This window comes from Macaca thibetana, chromosome 18, assembly GCF_024542745.1.
Source record: "Macaca thibetana thibetana isolate TM-01 chromosome 18, ASM2454274v1, whole genome shotgun sequence".
NCBI lineage: Eukaryota > Metazoa > Chordata > Mammalia > Primates > Cercopithecidae > Macaca > Macaca thibetana.
Genome location: NC_065595.1, coordinates 51,432,409 through 51,456,653, shown reverse-complemented (window position 1 = coordinate 51,456,653; position 24,245 = coordinate 51,432,409). Strand labels below are relative to the sequence as shown.

The 24,245-nt window shown below is 35.5% G+C and overlaps 1 long non-coding RNA gene across 1 annotated transcript; it reads left to right on the top strand.

Annotated features, from left to right (window-relative positions):
* Window positions 1–6,727: 6,727 nt before the first annotated feature.
* LOC126941193 (uncharacterized) lies at window positions 6,728–14,094 on the top strand. The gene is made up of 3 exons (XR_007721132.1): window positions 6,728–6,905; window positions 13,552–13,638; window positions 14,033–14,094. It is a non-coding gene; the product is annotated as an uncharacterized LOC126941193 (long non-coding RNA).
* The last annotated feature ends 10,151 nt before the right edge of the window (window positions 14,095–24,245 follow it).

Genomic DNA, 24,245 nt, shown 5'->3' with positions numbered 1-24,245 from the left:
GACAAAGCAGCAAATTACTATTCCAAATGGCTTTCTCTACATTCTTTCCACACATATTTTAACCCATGTTTTCTGGCACCAAATGTTTCTGGTTTCTGGTACTATATTTCTTTATGTATTTACAGAATCTAACCTACTTTTGAACTATTTACGAACATGACTATACTTATCTGAATTAAATTTTTCTGCCTTCTCTCTAAGCTTTTGGTCATCAAAACTATCTAATTGTTAAATCTATTAGATTGGTACAAAAGTAATTATGGTTTTTGCCATTACTTTCAATGGCAAAAACTGCAATTACTTTTGTACCAACCTAATAGGAAATACTCAATTGGTTACTTCTTTGTCTTTGATGACAGTCCTTCCTTCCTTGAAACTAATTTTTTACAATTGTTTTAACCATTCCATTTTCTCAATTTATTATGTACTTCACTGTGTATAAAATTCTATATTGATTACTCTGCAATCACATTCCCTCCATTTAAATATTTTCCAGCATTTGGACTACAGCCTTCCAACTCTGTATACTGTGCTGTAGCATCAACTATCATGTCCCCAAACCATATATGCAATCAGTCTTCTTTCCTGAGAAATGTGTTTAAACCTCATTTATCCGATCACCTACTTACATAATTACCTACACCAGCAGTCTCCAACCATTCTGGAACCAGAGATCATTTTCATGGAAGACAATTTTTTCATAAACTGGGGGCAGGGGATGGTTTGGGGATGATTAAAGCACATTACATTTATTATATATTTTATTACATATATATATATATGTAGTGTGTGAATATATATATATTAGTCCCACATGGGGGAGATGGGAGATGGTGCCAAATCATCAGGCATTAAATTCTCATAAGGAGTTCACAGCCTAGATCCCTCACATGCACAATTCACAATAGGGTTCATGCTCCCACAGGAATATAATGCTGCCACTGACCTGATAGGAGATGGAGCTCAGGTGGTAATGTGAGTGATGGGGAGTGGCTCAAATGAAGCATTTGCTTTTGGGTTGAATAAATGAAATTTCTGCCTAAGCCAATGTCTAGAAGAAGCTTTTCAATTTTATCTTCTAGAATTTTTATAGTTTCAGGGCTTAGATTTAAGACTTTGATCCATCTGGAGGTAATTTATGTATAAGATGAGAGATGAAGATCCAGAGCTTTTGCACAGCAAAAGGAACAACCAGCAGAGTAAACAGAAAACCCACAGAGTTGAAGAAAATCTTCAGAATCTGTACATCTGATAAAGGACTAATATCCAGAACCTACAATGAACTCAAACAAATTAGTTAGAAAACAAACAAAAAATCCTATCAAAAAGTAGGCTAAGAAGATGCATAGACAACTCTCCAAAGAAGATATATAAATGGCCAACAAACATACGAAAAAATGCTCAACGTTACTAATGATCAGGGAAATGCAAATCAAAACCACAATGCAATACCACCTCACTCTGGCAAGAATGGCCATAATCAAAAAAAAAAAAAAAAAAAAAAAAAAAAAAAAAATGGATGTTGACATGGATGCAGTGAACAGGGAACACTTCTGCACTGCTGGTGGGAATGTAAACTAGTACAACCACTATGGAAAACAGTGTGGAGATTCCTTAAAGAACTAAAAGTAGAACTACCATTTGACCCAGGAATTCCACTACTGGGTATCTACCCAGATGAAAAGAAGTCATTATACGAAAAAGATACTTGCACACGCATGTTTATCACAGCACAATTCGCAATTGCAAAAATGTGGAACCAACCCAAATGCCCATCAATCAACAACTGAATAAAAAAACTGTGGTGTATGTGTGTGTACATATATATACAGACACATATGTACACATATACACATAAATACAATGAAATACTACTCAGCCATAAAAAGGAATGAATTAGTGGCATTCACACTAACCTGAATGAGACTGGAGACTATTATTCTAAGTGCAGTAGCTCAGGAATGGAAAGCTAAACATCGTATGTTCTCACTCATAAGCGGGAGTGAAGCTATGAGGATACAAAGTAAGAATGACACAATGGACTTTGGGGACTCAGGGGAAAAGGGTGGGAGGAGATAAGGGATAAAAAAAACTACAAATTGGGTACAGTGTATACTGCTTGCGTGATCGATATACCAAAATCTCACAAATCATGACTAAACAACTTACTCATGTAACCAAACATCACCTGTTCCCCAATAACCTATGGAAATAAAAAAATGAACAAACGTAAAAATACTGATGAAGCTTTGCTCGCCTGCCCGCCACACACCTCCTGCTGTGTGGGTCTGTTCCTAACAGGCCATGTGCTAGTACCAGTGTGTGGCCCAAGGTTTGGGGACGCCTGAGCTACATATCCCAGTTCTGTTTTAAATTCATTTTTTTCTGTATTTTCTGCTATGAACTAGAATTTTCTCTTGTGTCTCCTTTTTTAGTTAATGGTACTTGTTGGGGCTCACAAATCGACAACCCAAAACTATAATGCTTTGTATATGCTGAACCAAAGAAGAGGCCTCAAGGCTTTCTGTTTCACCCCCGTCCCCACAGTCTCTTCCTAAGCACAAAATAGAGTTGTATTCTGAAGTTCCATTATCTGCAAGCCTGGACCTACCAAAGAAGAAAACAATTACCTCCAGTCTCTTCCCTGGGTTTTCATTAACTGAACTCATATCACAGGAAGACTAAAGTCTGTCAACAAACCTGGACAGACTTTAGTCTCAAACCATTGTCTTATGCTCTGTGTGCTCAACAGCCTTTGTGCCAGATCATTGGATGTTTTTCAAGTCAATTGAATTGCCCTTAAAGTCATTTACCATCTTCCAAACATCATCCACACTTCTCCATCACTCTTTCTTCCAAGAAGTATATAAGCATCCATACCCCATTGGAATATTGGACAATCACTCTGTGATTCTCCCTGTGTGCACAGTAGTAAGAAATTTGTAAAGTCATCATTTCTCTAATTTAATCTGCCTTATTGTGAGTTGGTTTTTCAGTGAAACTTCTAAGGGCCAAAGGGGAAGTTTCCTTGGCCCCAACATACCCATGTTGCCAATTTTAGAAAATTGTAAATAGGTTTAAAAATTTATTAATACATTCTTCTTCTTTTATCTACCTTCAAGCACCAAAGGAATCACACACTATTTCCGTCTTACGTCCTTCTTTTCATTGCTAATGTATTTCACACATCCATTTTTTTATGTACTGTTGTAATGATATGTCTACTGCTTTGAGAAACTCCAATATTAAAGTCTTCCAATCCATTCTCTACATGCCAGGTATTATATGTGTGCTTCCCTAATAGGCAAGTAGGAATATGCACTTTCCTAACATGGATTATGCATATACATTTTCGATTACTTAGGATATGAAAATGAATGGAACATGCTGTCTGTGTCCTCAAAGAACCCACGCTTACAAGCAAGACATAACTGTAAATGACTCTAAGCAGATATAAGTACCATGGGGAATTAAAAAGAGTATTCATGCTCTCTACCATTTATTCATCAACTCTTCTGAGTATTGTTCTAAGCACTAGTGATACAGAACTGACCTGGACAAAAAGATGTCTTAGCTCATGAGTTTTATTTTCAATGACAGAAGACAGAGGAGTCAAGGAAGGTTTCATAGGGAGATGACAGGAGGTGAATTTTAAAATCACTATTTCTAATGGTTGTAAGGGAGAAAAGATTTCTTTATTTGCCCATTGCTAGGCTCATGGCTGATACTCCTATAAGAAAAGACAGATTAACAAGAGAAAAGCATAGCAATTTATTTAATATAAATTTTATGTAACACAAGAGCCTTTAGAAATGAAGACCCAAAGAAACAGGAAAAACTATACATTTTTATGGACAGTTGTGTTGAAGTATGATTGGAGCTTAACAGGTTATGATCTAACGGCAATGACTTGGGGGGAACTTAGCAAGACCTATTTGTTCAGATTCTTCTCTGTATTTCTGTGTGATAATCCTTTTCTCTGGACATAGAAGGGACCATCCTGGAATGAGAATCTTATGGCCTACTTCAGAGAAAGGCCTGCTAGGGTCTGCTAGGTTTTATGCACCTCTTCAGGAAAAGAGCAAGGGGAAGAGGAGAGTGAGTTTTCTATTTCTGTTGTTTTTTCCAAATGCCAAGTGCCATATTTTGAGATAGTGTGTCTGTAGCTCTATCATGGTGAACCTTATTTATATTTTAATAAAAGATTTAAGAATGACTGAGAAATAGACAGTTAAAATCAGTGAGACTATTTTCTGTTGATTAAATAAACTTCCACAAAAACAAAGAGCTTGTACATTCACATCTGGACATATGAGGTTCCCAATGGATGTAAAGAGATTCCCCAATTCAAAGTCTTCTCTACCAAAAAACGTTGAATTATCCTCCAGCATCTTTCATTTGTTATTTCAATCTTTCAAGTAATAAACAAATATTTATTTATTCTCATGACCTACACTAGCAGATAAAGAAAGGCTTATCATAAGAAGTGACATTTTAAGGATTAGTAGGTCTCACTTTGGTGGGGAGAAGCAGGAGGGGGTGAAGAGCATATAATGTTCATTAGGGAATGTGGCTTTAGGGAACATGGCATGATTATGGAATTGAAACAAGGGCAGGAAGAGTGGCATGCAGAGATTAGTCTGTCGGCTTGAAAGACTTAAGATTTTTAAATTCAAACTCCAGAGACAAAATTATTTTCCTTCACATGGCCCTCAAACATGCCGGAATGCCTGACATAGAGTAGGATCTTAATGCATATTTGTTAAATAAATGAATATGAATAATGTTGGCACTAAGAATGCAACACCCTAATGTGAAGGCCTCAGAAATAGCCTCAGAAAAAAAGTCTCTCTCTGAACTTCTCCTACCCAACCTCTTTCATCCATCATTCTCCCCCAAGGATAGCCATAGAAACTAGAATTCCTCTTCCCCAAAGCAGGTCATAGAAACCAGAACCCCTTTTCCCCAAAGTCAGCCACAAAACATAAAATATACTCTTCACTTTCCCCCATTTTTCTGCGTATGAACTGGCTATAAAGAAATTCTCTGACCTACTTTGTTTGATTGAAGGCCCTAAGGTCCCCTCCTTTCAGCAAAGGTTCTGCGCCATACACAGAATAAACAAATGCTGCGCAGAGAGGCCAAGAAGAATCTGGATAGGCCTTACTAAGTGATATGGTTAGGATCTGTGCTTTTGTCCAGATTTCATGTTGAATTGTAATTCCCTATGTTGGAGGTGAGGCCTCGTGGGAGATGACTGGATCATGGAGGTGTTTCTTATGAATGCTTTATCCCCATCTTCTTGGTGGTGTTCTCATGATAGTGAGTGGGTTCTCATGAGATCTGTTTGTTTAGAAGTATTTAGCCCCTCCCTCACTCTCTCTTTCTCCTGTTTCTGCCATGTTAGATGTGTCCGTTACCTACTCACCTTTGGCCATGTTTGTAAGTTTCCTGAGGCCTCCGCAAAGCCAAGCAGATGCCAGCATTATGGTCTCTGTACAGCCTGTGGAACCATAAGCCAACTAAACATCTTTTCCTTATAAATTACGCAGTCTCAGGTATTTCTTTATAGTAAGGCAAGGATGGACTAACACACTGAGTTTCCCCACCTACTCTACTAACATTAGTTCATATTGTTTTTGTTAAACGGTGCTACATGGCTTTCATTCTTCATTGAATCAGTGCATGAAAATGGATGGCTTTCCTCGTATCTTTGGGTGTTATTCTTAAGTTTTCTGTGTCATGTAAAACTATGGTCAAATACATCTATTCTGCTTTTCTGTTGTCAATCTGTCTTTGCCATAACTGTGGTGGCTGTGATTCTTATGGTGGGGAGAAAAGGATCACCCCCTCCACCTATACAGTTTTGGTAACAAGAATGGGATGGTTGGGACACCTGACTTGCCCCAGAGCCTACAGATGAAGTCCTGGGATAACTGACAAAAAGAAAACAAAGAAAGTTAATAATTTATACCAATGTCACCTCCCCTGGATCTCTACATATAGTGCCCAGTTAAGAACGGAGAGTAAAAATATCTTCATATCCCTCCCCTTCCAAATTCAGCTTAGCAGGAGGAAATCGTTTGCTTGAATTATGACTCTTTTGTAAATTTGGCTTTGAGCACCCAGTTATTACTGATCCTTTTCTCTCTCCTGGACAGCTATTATTTTCCTGTTTATCTTATTTTGTGTTCTGAAAACGCGGCTTGGCTTGCCTCCTGTTGGGGCACACGGGTTATCAGGTCTGTGTGTACAGATGATAAACCAAAAGGCTAGGGACCCCATAAAAAGAATGCAGCTGAATAGAAATGAGGGTTGGCCCCATTTGTGGTTAGTGAACCAACAGCCACCAGCTCTAAATAAGTTATCTATGTATCTTTTCCCTTTTTGCTGTCTTTGGGGATGACTCTGGATCTTCTGAAGACTGCATGTTTGTATCTCTTTGGAGAAGCTTCGTGCATCCTTGGTTAAGTCATAAAAGGTGTATTGATTTTGGTTCTGATTCGTATGTTAAGTAACATTGGTTTAAAAGAAAAATAAATCAATAAATAGGAAGTCAGAAATATTTGATGTTTGTCCTGGCTAAAATCTGATAAGGTATTTGAAAGAACTTTTTTTTAAAAGAGCCTTATGATCAGAAGTTGGCTTAACCAGCTGATATTCAGGCTGTCCTTTTTTTTTTTTTTTTTTTTTTTTTTTTTTTTAACAGTCCCTTCTTCTGCCTATTGGATCCTGGTTGTCCCATGGGAACATCACAGTGCTGACTACCAAAAGAGAGGATCTAAAGGAGACTTCTAGTGACCCTGAAACCCCTTGAGGAACACAAAAAAGGCACCAGTGACTCTCTTTTTCATGGTCCTGTCTTCCTCATGGACCCCCAAGAGTTGTGGTTGGGTTACCCTCAGGTATGAAGCTCTACTGTCTTTTACATTGAGATCCCTTTGATTTTGGGGGGCACCGATGGTTACTGTATGCTTCAAAAGGGCACTTGCACTTTGGGTGGGTGGAAACTGATTAGTCACTGACAGAATCTCTAATTTTTAAGGTGACACACAGTGATTGCAATAAATGGTTATTACTGCAGGGGCCAGACAGAAACTGACAATAAAAGGTAATTTCCTACGAGAAAAGTCATTGGCTTCATTGCTAGTGAGAGGATCTTAAAGATGGGGCCATGGGTTGATAATGGGCTTATTTTTGGCAATTGGTCTCAAGAGCCCTTGAAACCAATGGATAAGTCTCCCATCAAGCAGTGAGTTCATCACAGAATGGGCTAGCTGGCACTGTCACTCACCACCCTGGAGGGTACATTCTTGCTGCTGGATACCCTGTGGGAGTGCTGCATGGCCCAGTTTCATGGCATTTCCCTGTTTGGAAATTTGGAAAATCCAGGGTTCAACATAAAAATGGGATTCTGAATTTCTGGAAATCTACGTGCCCCATCTTCTAACTATTCCTGCCTTCTGAATATGTAAGTATGAGTCCTGGAAGTTACAGAAGTTTTGTTTGCTCTATTCATTAATGGGCTCCACCCTAAACTCAATAATCTGGTTAAGAAATTGAGGCTAAATTGAAAAGTTAGTGATCTAACTAAATTGGACTCCAAAATATAACTTTCTGGCATTCAAATGATTATTTTAAACAAGCTTTTGATTTTCCCCAAGGCTCATCTGTCTATTTGTAAAATCCTGTAGTAATTTCCTGTGATTTCATGTTGCCTGGGAATCCATTTTTCAATTTTTCTGTATGTCTCATCTAACTGACACATTTGAACCTAATTCCCTTCCTAGCCAAGGCTCTCCTGGAGAGTGGCTATCTTAATACACCTGTCAGGGCATGGATAGATTTTATAGTCACTCCCCAGACAGATAAGATCTAAGTTCAAATTAGAGAAAAATGCAATAAATTCAGTTTTAGCAGAAATGGATATTTTGTCCACCCCGATAAGCTCTGGACACATTCAGACTTAAAATTTAGCTCACAGTCCCTACAAAATTGACCTCTGATAATAGCTATATGCCAAAAGGTCTTTCTTGAGGGAAACAAAACAATCAAACACACAAAAATTAAATAAAAACAAATGTTCATTCCTTTTCTGTACTTTGAGACATAAATTTTCTCTTTTGTTCCTCCTCCTTAGAAGCCCAAACTTAGGGTTGCCTAACTATTGCCTAGGGCAATGGAACAGGTAGTTAAAGACTTATAATCTGAAAGGAAAGAGAAACTCTTTAAAAACTGACAAATTAAAAACTTAAAGTTGTAGAATAGAAGGATGAAACTGGAGTCCTAATTTTCACCACATACAAAAAGTAACTTAAGGTTGATTAAAGATTTAAATGAAAGTCCTCAAATTATAAGCATCCTAGAAATAAACCTAGGAAACATCATTCTGGACAATGGCCTTGAGAAAGAATTTATGACTAAGTCCTCAAAAGCAATGGCAACAAAAACAAAAATTGTCATGGGACCTAATTGAAGGGCTTCTGCATAGCAAAATAAACTATCAAAAGGTAAACAGGCAACCTACAGAGTGGGAGAAAATACTCACAAGCTATACATCTGACAAAGGTCTAATATCTAGAATCTATAAGGAACTTACTACAGTTCAACAAGCAGAACACAAATAACCACATTAAGAAGTGGGCAAAGGATATGGACAGACACTGCTCAAAAGAAGGCATACCAACAAACATGAAAAAATGCTCAACATCACTAATCATCAGAGAAATGCAAATCAAAAACACAATGAGATACTATCTCATACCAGTCAGAATGGCTGTTACTAAAAAGTGAAAAAAAAAAAAAAAAGAAAAGGAAAAAGAAAAAACAGATGCTGATGAGACTGCAGAGAAAAGGGAATGTTTACACAGTGCTTGTGTGAATGCCAATTAGGTCAGCAACTGTGGAAAGCAGTTTGGAGATTTCTCAAAGAACTTAAAACAACTAGCATTCAACCAACAACCCCTTTACTGAGTATACATCTCAAAACAAATAAATTATTCTATCAAAAAGACATATGTTCATCACATATGATGACTCATATGTTCATTGCAGCACTATTCACAATAGCAAAGACATGGAATCAACCTAGGTGCTCATCTGTGGTGGACTAGATAAAGAAAATGTGGCACATATAGATGATGGAATACTACACAGCAAGAAAAAAGAATGAAATCTTGTCCTTTGCAGCAACATGGATGCAGCTGGAGGCCATTAAACTAAGTAAACTAATGCCGGAACGGAAAACCAAATATCTCATGTTCTCACTTATAAGTGCGAGCAAAACACTGGTTACCCATGGACACAAAGATGGCAACAAGAGACACTGGAGACCAACAGAGGAAGGAAAGAGGAAGGGGCACAAGGGTTGAAAAACTAACATTGGGTATTATGTACACTATCTAGATGACAGGGTAGTTCGTATTGCAAACCTCAGCATTAAGTAATGTAGCCATGTAACCATCCTGCATGTGTACCATCTGAATAGAGAATAAAAGTTGAAATTCTTTCTTTAAAAAGCTGAGAAACCTGCTTCTTTCTGTGCATTTGTGAATGTCTGTATATGTGTGTATTGAGAATGTGTGGTATTTTTTCCTGCAGTTTTAGTACCAAAATATGAGTTATATTTAATTAACTTAGAGAAAATAGATAATAAGCACTTAAGTGTTTTATCAAAAGGAAAAATATAACAATTAACTTAAATGCCTTTTAGTTAATGTGATCTTAGATAATCTTTGGTAAATAAAGTTAGTTTATAATTTTTGGTAAGATAGAAATGTTTTTAAAATTGTCAGCATTGATTGTAATGCAAGCATACTTTTTTTTCACAAGAGTTGTAGTCAAATAAACTTGTTGCTTCCTAGATGTTTAAGAAGAGAAAAAAGTTTAACTTTTAACAGTTTTTGCTCCTGTGATATTTGTGATACCCGTCTAATGTATTGGTGAGCTAATGCTATGAATCAGCTGTTGGACTCTACCAAAACCTTCCACACATCTTGCTGTGAGCTTCCGTGTTTGGTTTTAAACTTCTGTATTTTGGGATCTGAGCAGGTAGCCAAGGTGAATGCTGAGGACATGTGTGTGTCTGTAGCACTTGGGCTACCAGCTGCAAGACAGGGCCAAACCCAGTATGATTGCATCCTGTGTCCAGTGTCTGAAAGGTTTTGGTTAAAACAAGGCTGGCTGATACTTGCTAAGCTTGATTTTACTTAAAAAAATAAAAACAAAAACAGAAAAATAAACTTAAAAAAAGACTTGCTTGTTTTCCATGAGCAATTTAAATATAATTATTAAATGAGTAAATGAGATAAATGTAAATAAAATAACGTTTATATATACATATATCAATTTTTCAAAACTTTTTTTAGTAATTTAAAGTCTTAAATTCATGGTTTGTTAAATGATAAGTAATAATAAATTATCTGAGCCAACTAAGTACTGAAACATTAATTATTAAGCATAAGTTTAAGTATACATACTTCAACATCTTATTTTTATACAGTATAAAATAGCTAAATATATCTGGATTTGTTAGTAAACAAAAAATTGAGAAATGTAGATCTTTCTAAAAATTATGAAAGGGTTTTTAGTCTATAAATGTGGATATAAAAGTTAAAAATTACTTATTTCCTAGGTTTTCATGGAAATGAAGATTACTAAAAGTTAAAAATTCAGATTAATATATGTAATTAAACTACTAAATATATAAGAAAAAGAACATGCATGCAAAGTATACAAAAAGATAGATTTTTTGGTAAGGAAATTAAAGTACTAGAATTTTTCTTTTGTTAAGAAAAAGAACTAAAACTTTGTCTAGAGATTATTTAAAGGGTATTTAGGAGTGAATGAACGAAAGAATAAATAACATAAAACTGAAAACAAGAAAACTTGTAAAAGGGTTATAAATGATGAATCTTATCAAACTGATTTTTGTGATCAAACTGATGAAAATTAAACAAATTTATTATAAATATTTTTAAATGCACCTTAATATCAAAAGTACACTGTTAAAAAACTAGAATGTGGTTTTATCTTTTAAACAAGGTTTTTATGTAATACTAATAAGAGACAATAATTGTTTAAAAATATTTTGATTGAACTGTGAGACAGAGAGAAAGAGAGACAGAGAGAGAGAGAGAGAGAGGCTATGTTATCAGAATAGTTTGTTGTGCTTCTTGTTGTCTTTCTTGGGTCTTTGATTACCTAGGAAAACTAAATATTAAAAGGGTAATATTTTTCTATAACTAGGTAGTTTCCTGTGTTTGCTTTAAAAGTATTTTAATTATCACACTGGTGTGATGAATATTATTTCCCAGAGATCTGTGATTTTATTTTGATCAAGTATTTTTAAAACGTTTGACTTTTTTTTTTTTTGACAAACTATCCAAAATCAAAATTGAGTCTTTTTGACCTTAAACCATCTTTTGGACCTTTTAGAGGGGCCCCTGGAAGTTCAAGAGAGAAAGATGATAAACTAATTAAGCTTATTTGTTATGTTAAAATTATACGGGAAGCACTGTCAATTAAGAAATATGTTTAACTTTCTTGGAGTTATATTTCTGTGGATATGTGACTGACATATGTGTTCCAAATTTGTATAAAATTCTAGAAACCTAACATGTTACTAGTCATAAGTTTGGTTATTATATGAAGGTGTTTTCTGCCACAAAAGAAAATACAAATGTCATCATTATTATAATGAACTCCTATCACATCTTTAACCATTATATATATTTTATTTTATTATTTTATTTTGAAATGGAGTCTCACTCGGTCACGAGGCTGGAGTGCAGCTCACTACAACCTCCACTCACTGGGCTCAAGGGATCCTCCCACCTCAGCTTCCCAAGTAGCTGAGACCGCAGATGCACACTACCATACCTGGCTAATTTTTGTATTTTGTTGTAAAGATGGAGTTTCACTATGTTGGCCAGGCTGGTCTCGAACTCTGGAGCTCAAGCAATCTACCTGCCTCTGCCTCCCAAAGTGCTGGGATTACAGATGTGAGCCACCCACCTTGCCTCGCCTCTTTAACCATTTTGTTTTCATCATCCACAGCTAAATGTTTTCTTCTGATGCTTCTTCTGAAAACTCTTTGCAAACATTTATAATCCTAAAGTATGTCTTCAAGGAGGTTCATGGAAGGAATGGAAAGAACTCTAACAAACACAGATTTCTGACAACTTTGAGGTCATATCTTTGGACTGGATAAGAGTTCCAAAACTCAAAGGAAAAAACTGGAATCATAAAATTTCTCACCTAATATCAAGCAAAACAAAAATTAATTACACAGGGCTCACCCGATGAAGTATTACAATATTTTCTACTTCATTTTATTTGAAACATTGCTGATTCTTTTTATGATTCATTTTCCAGATTTGATAAAACTTTTTTTTTTTTTATTTTAAGCTAATCTATAGCTTACAGCAATTTGGTGATGTTACCTTTTACACACAGAATTGAAACATTTTCTTTTTTCCCCCCACTTGATCCCTTCCAAATTTGGACACTATTCATGAGTATTCTTGCTTTATGAAAATACAGTTATTTGCATAAGTTCAATAAGAATCTGTTCTTGTAACAGCACAACTGGAGACCTGGTTATATTACCAAGGCTTTGCCTGAAATTTTATATCTTCCAGTATGGCCAGATAACTTTGAGGAACTAATGTTGAGTTTGTAAAGTTGATAAAAGAACTTGGAAAAATTGGCCTGGTACCTTGTCTACACAGTTCCCTTATAAGTTTCCTAGCCTTGCAGTAAATAATTTCACTTTCTGACAAACCCAGAAATCTCAAGATATTGTGGAAACCTGGAGAAGAGAGGAATTTACCCAGTTTGTAAATGTGTTACAGGCACAGTCTGATGGTGAATCTTGCCTTGGCTTCTTGGCCTCAAGCGGCTTTTTAAAAGTCTAATGCAAAAGCCTTTGTAAAAATGTTCCATCAATGCCAACTTAAAAAGAGCCTGTGTGATCAGTAATTATTCTTGCTGCAGTCAGGCCAAGTTAATAAAACTTAACTTATTTTATACACAAATTGGCCTTACTGTGATTATCTTTATCAAAATGAGGGCGAGTGGAGAGAAAAACTATTAAGCACTTGTGTAAGACTCTACCTACATGTTTTTGAGGGTTTATTATCTCCCTACAAAATGGACTGGATCCAATATCTGGCTGTGAGTCTCCAAACTAACATTTCCAATTTTCTCTGATCCTTCTGGCTTGGAATCACTGTAATTAAAACTGCTTTTCATCTTGCCCTGCAAGATGAAACTGGGCCATTTGATATAGACTTCAGAGAAGCCAGCACAGCAGCTTAGATATAAAAAGGATTTGTGTCTTTTGCTGGGTGGACTACTCAGAAGTTTCACTGAGGCACCTGATGCAAACTGCAACCAGGAAAAATCTGTCACATTGCCACTGCCTACTGTCACTTCATCTGAAAGCACTTCAAGCACAGGATCTGAAAATCTTTACTGGCTGCCCTCTGGACTAAAATACTGAGTTTATAGTTCGTTCTAACCATCAATGTTTATCTTTTATTTCCATAGAAATGTCTCTGATTCTTCAAATGATACAAAGACTTGACTATGGTGGAAGTCCATCTGCAACACTACTGCCTGAAACGAGACACAATGGTTAGCTGTGTAACTAGACTTGCCTCTTCTTGGGACCGAGGGATTGGTTCAGTAGCTTAGGAGACATTCCGTCTTCTCAATTTCTGAACTCTGAAACTTCTTGGGAAATTTTACACTGAGGAATGTTGGGACTTAAAAATAATACTCCAAGTGGAAGCCTCAGAAGCAAAGTTCCTCACTGACCTTCTCTGTCCTCTTATATCTCACCTCTCATTTTCCCACAAGGCTAGCCGTAGAAACTAGAATTCCTCTTACCCAAAGCAGGTCATAGAAACCAGAATCCCTTTGGCCCAAAGCCAGTCATAAAACATAAAATATTACTCTAACCTTCCCTGATTTGTCTGTGTAAGAATTGACCATGAAGAAATTACTGACTTACCTTGTTTGATTGTAGGTCATGAGACCCCCATTCCAAAAAAGGTGTTGCCCCATACTTGGAAGGAAGAAAGGCTCCACAGAGAAGCCAAGAATAAGCTGAACAGATAGGCCTCAGTCTATTAGCATATCTTTTTGTTCAATTACAATTCCACATGGCTGTTACTTCTTCCTTGAACCTAAGCTTAAAAATGGACAGTTTTGCCTGTATCTTGGGGTTTTCATTCTGAACGCTTCTGCGTTATGTGAAACTATGACCAAATAAATGTGTTAATCTCTTTATTATAGGTGCATCAACAAAGACCCTTATGATTTGGAGAAAAGGAATCACCCCATTTTTACCACTATAATAATAAATTGAAATCCATTCCTAAATAATAGTGGTTTAGGCTTAACATATCAAATCACAGTGTTTTTCAAAAATATTTTATCAAGTTTTTACTTTCGGAGCCACTATTAAGAGGTGCATGTTCTTGACAGTGTTTACACTTTATAAAATCTCTAGTCGCAGAGACTGAATAACTGCCTCCAGAAAACAACAGAAACAGATGGGAGTGCCCTCCAGGTCTTTTTCTTAGCTATTCCCTCAGGCTACCTGAATATCTCAGACACTGGGTGCCTGAGAACTTACTGTGATAGCTAATTCATTTAAAAAATGTTTGCACTAAAACTGAGATCAATCCAGATGAGAACAGTAGGAATTTCAGAACATGTTAGAGCCTGAGAGAGAATATTTTAGATGCCATAAATGACTGGCATAATTGTTAACCATGCAAAGTATAGTAGGTTTGCTCATTCTTTGGGCTTGAGTGGGAAGAATGAAGCAGTAAGCAATAAAAGGAATATCAGACAGATGTCTTCACCTTTTTGCTTCAGCATTTAACGTCAAGTGACCTGCAGCAATTTATAAGATCTTTGTGAGCCTCAGTTCATTTGCACACATGTAACATGTAGTTAAATACTAAGAACTTGTGGAAAACACATAACATACCTACAATAAGCATAGTTACTTGCACACATGACACCCTCAGAGAGTCATTTCCATTCCCCTCCACCTAGTTATTTTTTGTGCTTATTTTTGGACTTATGTAATTGAAATTTTAGGAAGTAGAGTCAAACTAATACCTCTAAAAATTTAAACCATACTAATTTGTTTTCACAATTTCAAATAAGCAATATCTTTGTTTAGGTACTTCCAAGGATCATAAGAGAAATAATCTCACCCACGTTGAGAAATTTTATTTTGTTGCCTCCCAGCTGTCACTTAAGATCTCTCTGATTGACTCCCATTTTGACCATAGATTGGGGCTTGCTGTGAAACTGCACTGGTTTGTGTTTATTTTTTTCTCTCAGGGAAAATAAGAGACTCTAAAAGTATTATATACATAAGATTAGGCTATAGACCAGATCTTTCTTTCCTGAAAATTATAGTGCAAAGTATATTTTATTATGTTTCTATTTTGATAGCAATAGCTCCAAATCACGCTTCATATTCCCCACTTTGTCCTACATGCATTTACTATCCATTTCTCATAACATTATTTCCTGTGGTCTTTGTAGGAATTGCTTATTGCTTAGATTGCTTTATTAGCTCTTATAGTACACTTTGGTGTTTGACTGTCCTACTATAAATATAGTTTCATTTCTTAAAAGTAATAATTAAATTATCATTTTGTTTTCTTAGATCCTGCCATTTGCTAACTATATCCATTTTCTCATCTTGTGACAGTTACTTGGTTTGGCCATACAATTTCCTGCTTTTCTTTTCTTTCCTTTTCTTTTCTTTTTTTTTTTTTTTTTTTTTTTTTTTTTTTGACCTATCTTTTGCAGTTCTTGAACTTCCAACATGTTAATTATAATTACTCTGAAAAACATATTGCTAGGAATTAATCCTATTCTTCAGGTGACTCTCAATTTATGTGGAGGATGTCTTAGTCTATTTTTTGTTGCTATAAATGAATACCTGAGGCTGGGTAATTTATTAAAAAAAAAGAAAAAAAAAGGAAAAAAAAAGAGGTTTATTTTGCTCACAGTTCTGCAGACTGGGAAATTTAAGTTGTATGGTGCAGGCTTCTGGTGAGGGCTTTCAGGTTGCGTTATAACACGGCGGAACGTTAAAGGAAAGTGGACATGTGCAAAGAGGTAAAGCCTGAGAGGCAGCCTGGTTTTATAACAATCCATTCTCAAGAGAATGGATACATTCTTCAGCAGCAAAACTTACTCACTTCCTTGAGATGGCACTAGTCTATTTATGAAGAATCCACCTTCATGACCAAAACACCTCCCACCAGGCCCCACCTACCAACACTGCCACATTGGGGATCAGATTTTAACATGACTTTTAGTGGGGAAAATCACATCCAAATCATAGCAAAGGACAAATGAAATACCCTCTTGCCTGGTTGCTAAATATACTGAAAGCCACTGTTTGAAATCAACTTTAAACTATTTCATTTAACAGTGTAATTGCATCACAGTTAGGCCTTTTTGTACTTTCCTTTTTGGATGTATAAAAAGTTATTTGGGTAAAGGGAGTATTTGTCTTTGCTTCTCTTTTACAGTTTTAAATATATCTACTTAGTTTCCAGTATTCTTTGAAGATTTTGTAAAAGGAAAATCTTTCCTCTTCTCTAACAGAAATAAATTTAAATTTATCTCTTAATCATTTGAAGAAAGGCATATTAATTCTAACTTAAGTGATGTCTCCCTACTTTTAAGCTGAATTTATTTAATTTATAACTTTATCAGCATAAATATCTGTTTTGTGAATAGTAAAAGCCTTTCTACCATTGATTTAATTATCTGTATCAATAATTGGTTGCAAGCTATTTGTAACATTACTAGCTCAGTCAAATTGATGTTAGACAATTATATATTCCTAGAGTGGGAAGAGAAATAATCACCCCTGCTGAACTGTGATAAGATTGTAAGTATCACAATTTTGCATTCATCTGGAAGAAATTAATTGGAAAAGTATTTTTAAATATATAGATGATGTCTTATCACTGCAACTTTCTCTTTTTTGTAAAAAAGAAATATAACTTCTACAGAAGTGCATAAAACATAAATATAAAGCTTAATGATTTATTACAAAATGAAAACCCAAGTAACCACCTCAAGGTCCAGAACGAACATTACCAGAATCTTAAAAGCCATATTTATGACCCTCACAAGTATTACCTAGATTCCTATGTGAGGTGATCACTATCATGACATTAACACTATGTTATGATTTTTTACTGTCTTTATTCTTTATATTCATGGAATAACCCTCTAAGAGTACTCCTATTTTCCTATTGTTTTTGCTCATCATTTTTCCATATTATTCTATTTAATAGCAATTAATATTTTTTTATTCTTTAAAATGTTATTAAATAAATATACCATAATTTATGTATTTAGTCTATGGTTGATGGGCACATTGATTATTTCTAATTTTGTCAATTACAGATAATGCTACCCTACATATCTCTGAGTACATACCATTATGTTTTCTTTGCAACTAGTAATTATCAGCCCATATTTATAATTTTAATGAATAATGCCAAATAATTTTCTAGAGTGGTCATTAAACTTAGACTTTGACCAGCAGGGATTGAGAGTTCTTATTGCCCCACATCATTGCTTACACCACTTGGTAAGGTGTAATTCTATTTTTTAAAAGATTTTTATTCTGCTGGTAGAATTCCCAATGAGATTTTAATTGATCATTTCCTAATGACTGTTGAAGCATTCACTATATTTATTATCCATTTGGATACTCTCACATATGAGAGCCCTGTTCAAGTATCCTGCCAATTTTTCTTTTGAATTACCTTTTTAAAATTTTATTTATAGGGTTTTTAACTATATTCTGGATATGAACCTTTTGTTCATTATATAATTAGCTATATAAACAAATCTATGGATTTTTTTGGACTGTAATCAACATAAACCTGATTTTTATGTAATCCAAATGATAAACTTTTGAAAGATTATTACCTTGGAGGGTGCTCTGTTTAATAAATTATATATATTTTTTCATATATTATCTTTTGGGGATCCAAAATTCCCCAAATGGAATTAAGATATAAAGAAAGAGTAATACTTTACTTACCATACACAAATATACATATACATACTGAAAAGTAGCAAAATTAGACATTTTTCATTTTGAATTCAACTTTAAATTTCATTTATTCCAGGTCATTTGACCTTAACCCATTTTCCATCAAATACACGTCTTTGAAATTTACTCACTTTTAACAACTACATTTCTGTTTATTGAGGATAGATTGGGTATCTGGTAAAGAATGCTTCAATGTGTGAGGTGAACAGTATTTCTAGGCTGAAATTGTTCTATGCATTGAAATTCATGAGAAAGAAAACGAAAATAGGGTGAACAGGAGATAACAAACTTAATGAATTTACTGGCTGAATGCTAGTTTCAGTAGGCAATAGATTTGTTGAAAATTATTTGAGAAAATTATTAAAATAATTTCTGATAAATCTACATTTGGGGGTAAAAAGACACAAGACACATTTCAATCTGTAATATCAATATAGCCTTGAAGTACTAATAAAATTTGTTTTTTCTTGGATATTTGTTTCTTACGAACAAAAGTAAAAATTACTCTACTGTCTTCACTGAAACCAGACATGCTACCTTTTTAGTTGTATTTGGTCTTTATACTATTTTTAGCTAAAAGCCCTAATACCATGTAATGTTCACATGTTTTTATTTTTTGAGAATTTCAGCAGCATTTCTTAAATATGACTTTTTGTCATATATCTGTGAGAATTTCAACCCTTGTCTTAATTATTGTTGTGTTATAATAGGATATAATGTCTAATCAGTGTTCACTGTTACTCCTACCTAAACAATCCTTCCTTCATATACAAAAGGAAGAAATAATAGACCCAATTTGCAGAAGGCTTTACTGTAGTCATGCTGAGTAACATGATTCAATAATCAACTTTGTCAAAAATAATGATGTACTAATTTGTAAGACAGTGCTGTGTAACATTGTTTGAGGTGAGGGTGAGGGAAGAAAAGCAGATGTTTCCAAGGAATTTGAGTGGTTTAAGCAAAAAAAAAAAAAAGAGAGAGAGAGAAACATCATTATCCTAATCTGTTTTGTGTTGCTATAAAAGAATGCCTGAGGCTGGGTAATTTATAAAGAAAATCTATCTATTTGGCTCACAATTCTGCTGACTCGAAGGTTCCAGATTGGGAATCTGGGTGGAGGCCTCAGGCTGCTTCTATTCATGGTGGAAAGTAAAGGGGAGCCAGTGTGTGCTGAGATTATGTGATGAGAGAGGAAGCAAGGTGGGGGTTCCAGGATCTTTTTAGCAACCAGTTCTCATGGGAACTAATAGAGGGAGAACTTACCCTCCAGGGAAGGCATTCATCTATGCATGAGGGGACTGCCCCATGACCTCCCATTAGGCCCTAACTCCAAAATTAGGGATCAAATTTTAGTATGAGATTTGGAGTGGACAAATATTCAAGACAATTTTGCATGAAAATATTTATTTGCATTAAATGTAACAGAGGTCAAATACGGAAAGTCAGCCAAGTATTCTGGACCTGTTTGCTGATTCTCTGTAACTTGTCCATTTTCAGAGGACTCTGCAGCAGCTTTGGGAGTCCCCAGTGCTGTGTGGAATGCAGTTTGAAAACCACTGAATTACTGTATAAAAATGGTGTCATTGTAGGAAAAGTTTAGAAGTAGCTACAGCCCCTACTTAGAAAAAAAAAAAATCTCTGAGAAGACCATTAGAGGGAAATAGAGAAGACACATATATGGTTGTGTGCAAATGTGAAAAAGTGGAAATAGCATAGTCTCTTTAGAATACTGTCGCATTATTCTGAACAATTATGTTAAGTTCTCTGAATCCAAGTTTTCAACACATACAATTAAGAATATGATATCCACTTCAAACAGGTGTTATAAGGGGAATTGAGTTAATGTAGGTTAAAAATGCTTTGTTTTTAAGAAAACATACTTAACAAATGTAAGGCAATAGTATCCTCTTACAAACACATACTTACAAATGTAAGGCAATAGTATCCTAAGTACTGGAGAAACTATTTGCTGAATATGCTGTTATTGTTCCTATGTCTTCTAATATCATCTACTACAGCAGGAATTAGCAAACCTTTTCTATGAAGAACAATATAGTAAATATTTTCAGGTTTGAGAGCCATATCATATTTGTTAGTCACAGCTACTCTACTCATGTTAGATCACAAAAACCATCGTAGATGATATGTAAAAAAGTGAGTGTGGATATTTTCCAATAAAATGCTATTTATAAAAACAGACAACTGGCAGAATTTGCCCAGTGAACCACAATTTGCAAACCTCTGTACTAGATCCTTTCAAACTCAAAGTATAGTCCATAGACCACCTGAGAGCAGGAAAAGCTACATAAATTGTGTGACCTAATACAAAATGAAAATGCAGAGCCCCTTGTTTAAAAATTACTAAGAATATTAAAATGCTGACAGCAGAGCATTCTTTCAAATGTGGGTTTCTTTTGCAGACTTACAAGTCACACATCTATGATCCAGCCCTGCCTGGGAGCTGGTTAAAAATGCAGGCCTTGTCTCTGACCTACTGAATCATAATCTGCATATCAGTAAGATCCCTGGATGGTTCATATGTACATATGTTTCGAAGAGTACTATGGACTAAAATAATTTTAAAACTGTATTTCTGGCTAGGAGTTCTCTAACAAAGGCCAAGTAATTACTTCTATGAGAAATCTACTTTAAAATTCTTACAAACTGTTTATAAAATAATTGAAAAAATAGCATAGTCAACAAATATCATATTCTCCTGTATTTCCCAACTAATCTCCAAGTCAAATTATTTGCAACGTGTTCTCAGTTTCTTCTTCCATTCTCATTGCATCTAATTAGTTACTGGTGCTGATCACTCCCTCCCAGAGCATTTTCTCAGTCTGGCAGCACCTCTCAGGAGAGTGTGCTAGTTAAGAACATTGATTCTAAAGCTGGCCTGCTTGACTTTGTACGCTGCCTCCACCTCTTACCAGCTGTTTGGTGTTGGGCAAGCTACTTAATCAATGTCTCAGTTCCTTCTTCTCTTGGAAGGGATAATAACTCATAGCATTATTGTGAGGATTAAATGAGTTTTTATATGTAAACACTTAATTAGTGTCTGACACATGGTAAACACTTATGAGTATTAGATGATATTATTATCTATCAATTCCCATCACCTTTATAATGCTTCTGGCTCTCATAATCAGTTGTCTGAATTCGTGCAACATTAACTGTTATCAATAACACATGGAAATTAGGATTAGCTGCACAGTTTAGGGAGCAAAGTTAGCCATACTGCTGAGTACAGGAATAGCAAGAGGACATTTTTTTGTGAGCACAATATAATGGAATCCAGAAAATAGTCTCAAGAATGAAATCAGCACGTAGGAATTAAGCCAAAGTAATCAAGTATAATAAATCATTTGAGTCCAAGGAACCTATAAAACCTAAAATATTTAGGTTGTGGCCCTGTATAGAAAAAAACAAAGGAAATTTGCTACCTCTACAGTATGACAGAATGCAGGGCAGAATTGGTGGGATTTTCAGGAAGAACATGGTCATCGAAAGAATATTCCAAAATAAGACGGAGAAGAGTAAAGCTGGAAAGAATCCCAAGTCATCTGCCCCTGGAGTGTGAGTAGGCGCTAGGCCAGAAAGGCCAGAATTTTCAGGAAGTTTGTATTTATCTTCATTGCTGAATCATCTGGGGACTCAATTCTCATAAAGAAGGAGAAAAAAAAAAAACCCTGCTTCTAAAATACGCTTTTAGTGAGGTCAATACTATCATCAGTCTGAGTAAACTTTGTTGATTCCAGGGAGGCATAGGGAATGTGGCAGAAAGTTTTGTAATTATTCCAATGGTTAGGGTACCACAATTATCATTCTAAAAAAACCCAATTGTGTAACCTTGTTTTGACATCATCGTGTCATAAGATCAAAACTCTTTGACATGACATATAATTTTTTACTTAGGAAGTCATATATTGGCTGGACACGGTGGCTCACGCCTGTAATCCCAGCACTTTGGGAGGCCGAGGCGAGAAGATCGCCTGAGGTCGGGAGCTCAAGAACAGTCTGACCAACATGGAGAATCCCCATCTCTACTAAAAATACAAAATTAGCCGGGCATGGTGGCTAATCCTGGCTACTCGGGAGGCTGAGGCAGGAGAATTGCTTGAACCTGGGAGGTGGAGGTTGCGGTAAGTCACAATCCCACTATTGCACTCCAGCCTGGCAACAAGAGCGAAACTCTGTTTCCAAAAAAAAAAAAAAAAAAAAAAAGTCATATAATCTCAGCATTCAAGAGACAGCATTACATATTTGGTTTTGGATATGAAAATATCTAGTTTTGAATTCAACTTTTGCTGTTTTTTTATAGCCTGAAAATTCTTCCCTTGCTCTTCGCCATATAGCAGGCTACAATTCACCCTACAAAAAGTCAGTTCAAATACCATCTGTTTTGGAAATTCTTTCAATAGTCTCACAGGCATAATTAGTTATTGTTTTCACTGAAGGAGAGATGATCATGTTATAGCCCAGGGAGTTAGTGGACACATGAAGCAGAAATCCAACATAGCCACAGAACAGTGTCTGGGAATGGTTGTCTCCTCCAAAGTAACAGAGACTCCTCCAAGAGTTGATAGGAATACAAAACAGATACCCACCACTCCTGGGCCTCATCCCAACAGTAAAACCACTTAGGATAATCTTGTATAATAGCTATTCTTTCTTGAGTGGAAATGTACAACAAGCAGCTACTTTCTAAAATATGTTAACAGATAACACCATCTGTCACCCTTTGTGGTGAGACTGCACGTTATTAGATAGCACCCTCTCAGAATACTATGGTGCAATGCCACTCTATGAAATAGACATTTTGCAAGAAAAAGGAGAGGCAAAGAATTAAACTTGGGGAGCTGTTCCTACCACAGAAAAGCATATAGAAGTTCAAAGCTTTCTATTTTCCATGATCTCCATTGCTATGGTTTGAACGTGCCCCCTCTAAAAATTCAGCTGTTGCCAATATGACAATATTGAGAGGTGAGGCCTTTAAGAAGGACGCATGATCTCCTTCTTCATGAATGACATTAGGGTTATGAAAGAGACTCCATGCAGTGTTTGGTAGCCTACATTTCTGCCTTCTGCCATGTGAGGATCAGCAAAAAGGCCCTCACTAGATGCTGGCACCTTGATCTTGAACTTCCAACCTTCCGAAATGTCAAAAATCCATTTCTGTTGTTTTAATTAATTACCCAGTCTGTGGTATGTTATAGCAGCACAAACAAAGACAACCATTAAGGTTGCCACTACACTCTTGTGAATGGGGATTTCTGATTCAGATCAAGGACAAACTACTTAGTAATGGCCCTGGGTAATAAAACCTTCACTGGAAAAAGCAAAACGATGACATTTTCCATGTGGAAAATGCTTAGGTCACAATTTCTTGCCTTCTTTTCTCTTTGATCTTATTCAATGCATAGTAAAGCAAAGACAATTCTATTTATTGGGAACAACTGTTTCCCATTTCTCCTGCTTCTTTCTCCACATATTAAGGCCAGGATGCATCCAAGATGAAGAACTAAGAAATAATGAGTATGAGAGAGAGAAATTAAGGGTTTTTTTGTAATAATTGTAATAAGACTTTTCATAAATAACATGAATACGAAGAATATTTGCCAACTGGGAGATAAGATGTGAGTTCAAAGTAAGCGGGTGTCATTTGCCCAAAGTGTTCTTCATAGCCATTAAGTTATGGGGTAGAAGTAGCAGTTAATATTTGATTGAGAATTAGGGTTTGTATATATTTATCACTAGACTTAGATCACTATGGGTAACAGAGTGTTTGGATAATTTAATATTAAATAGATAAGATTGACACAGAGAATATACCTATGAAACTGCTTAAGCCTTATCTCTGAATTTACAGTAAAACCACTAGGTTATAAGAAAATTATAAAACAACATTACTATTTGGAAATTTTAAAACATTATCCTAAATGAATGAATCAATGAGGAAATCAAAAACAATTATATATGATTTGGAAAGATGAGAAAACCTGAAGATTACATGTGAACCTGTTTTAAATGTATTTGAAATTGTAATATTTGCAAAACCACAGTTTAGTGATATACACATGTGTTTGCACATCCATATTAAATATCTCAATTAAATGGAAAAATT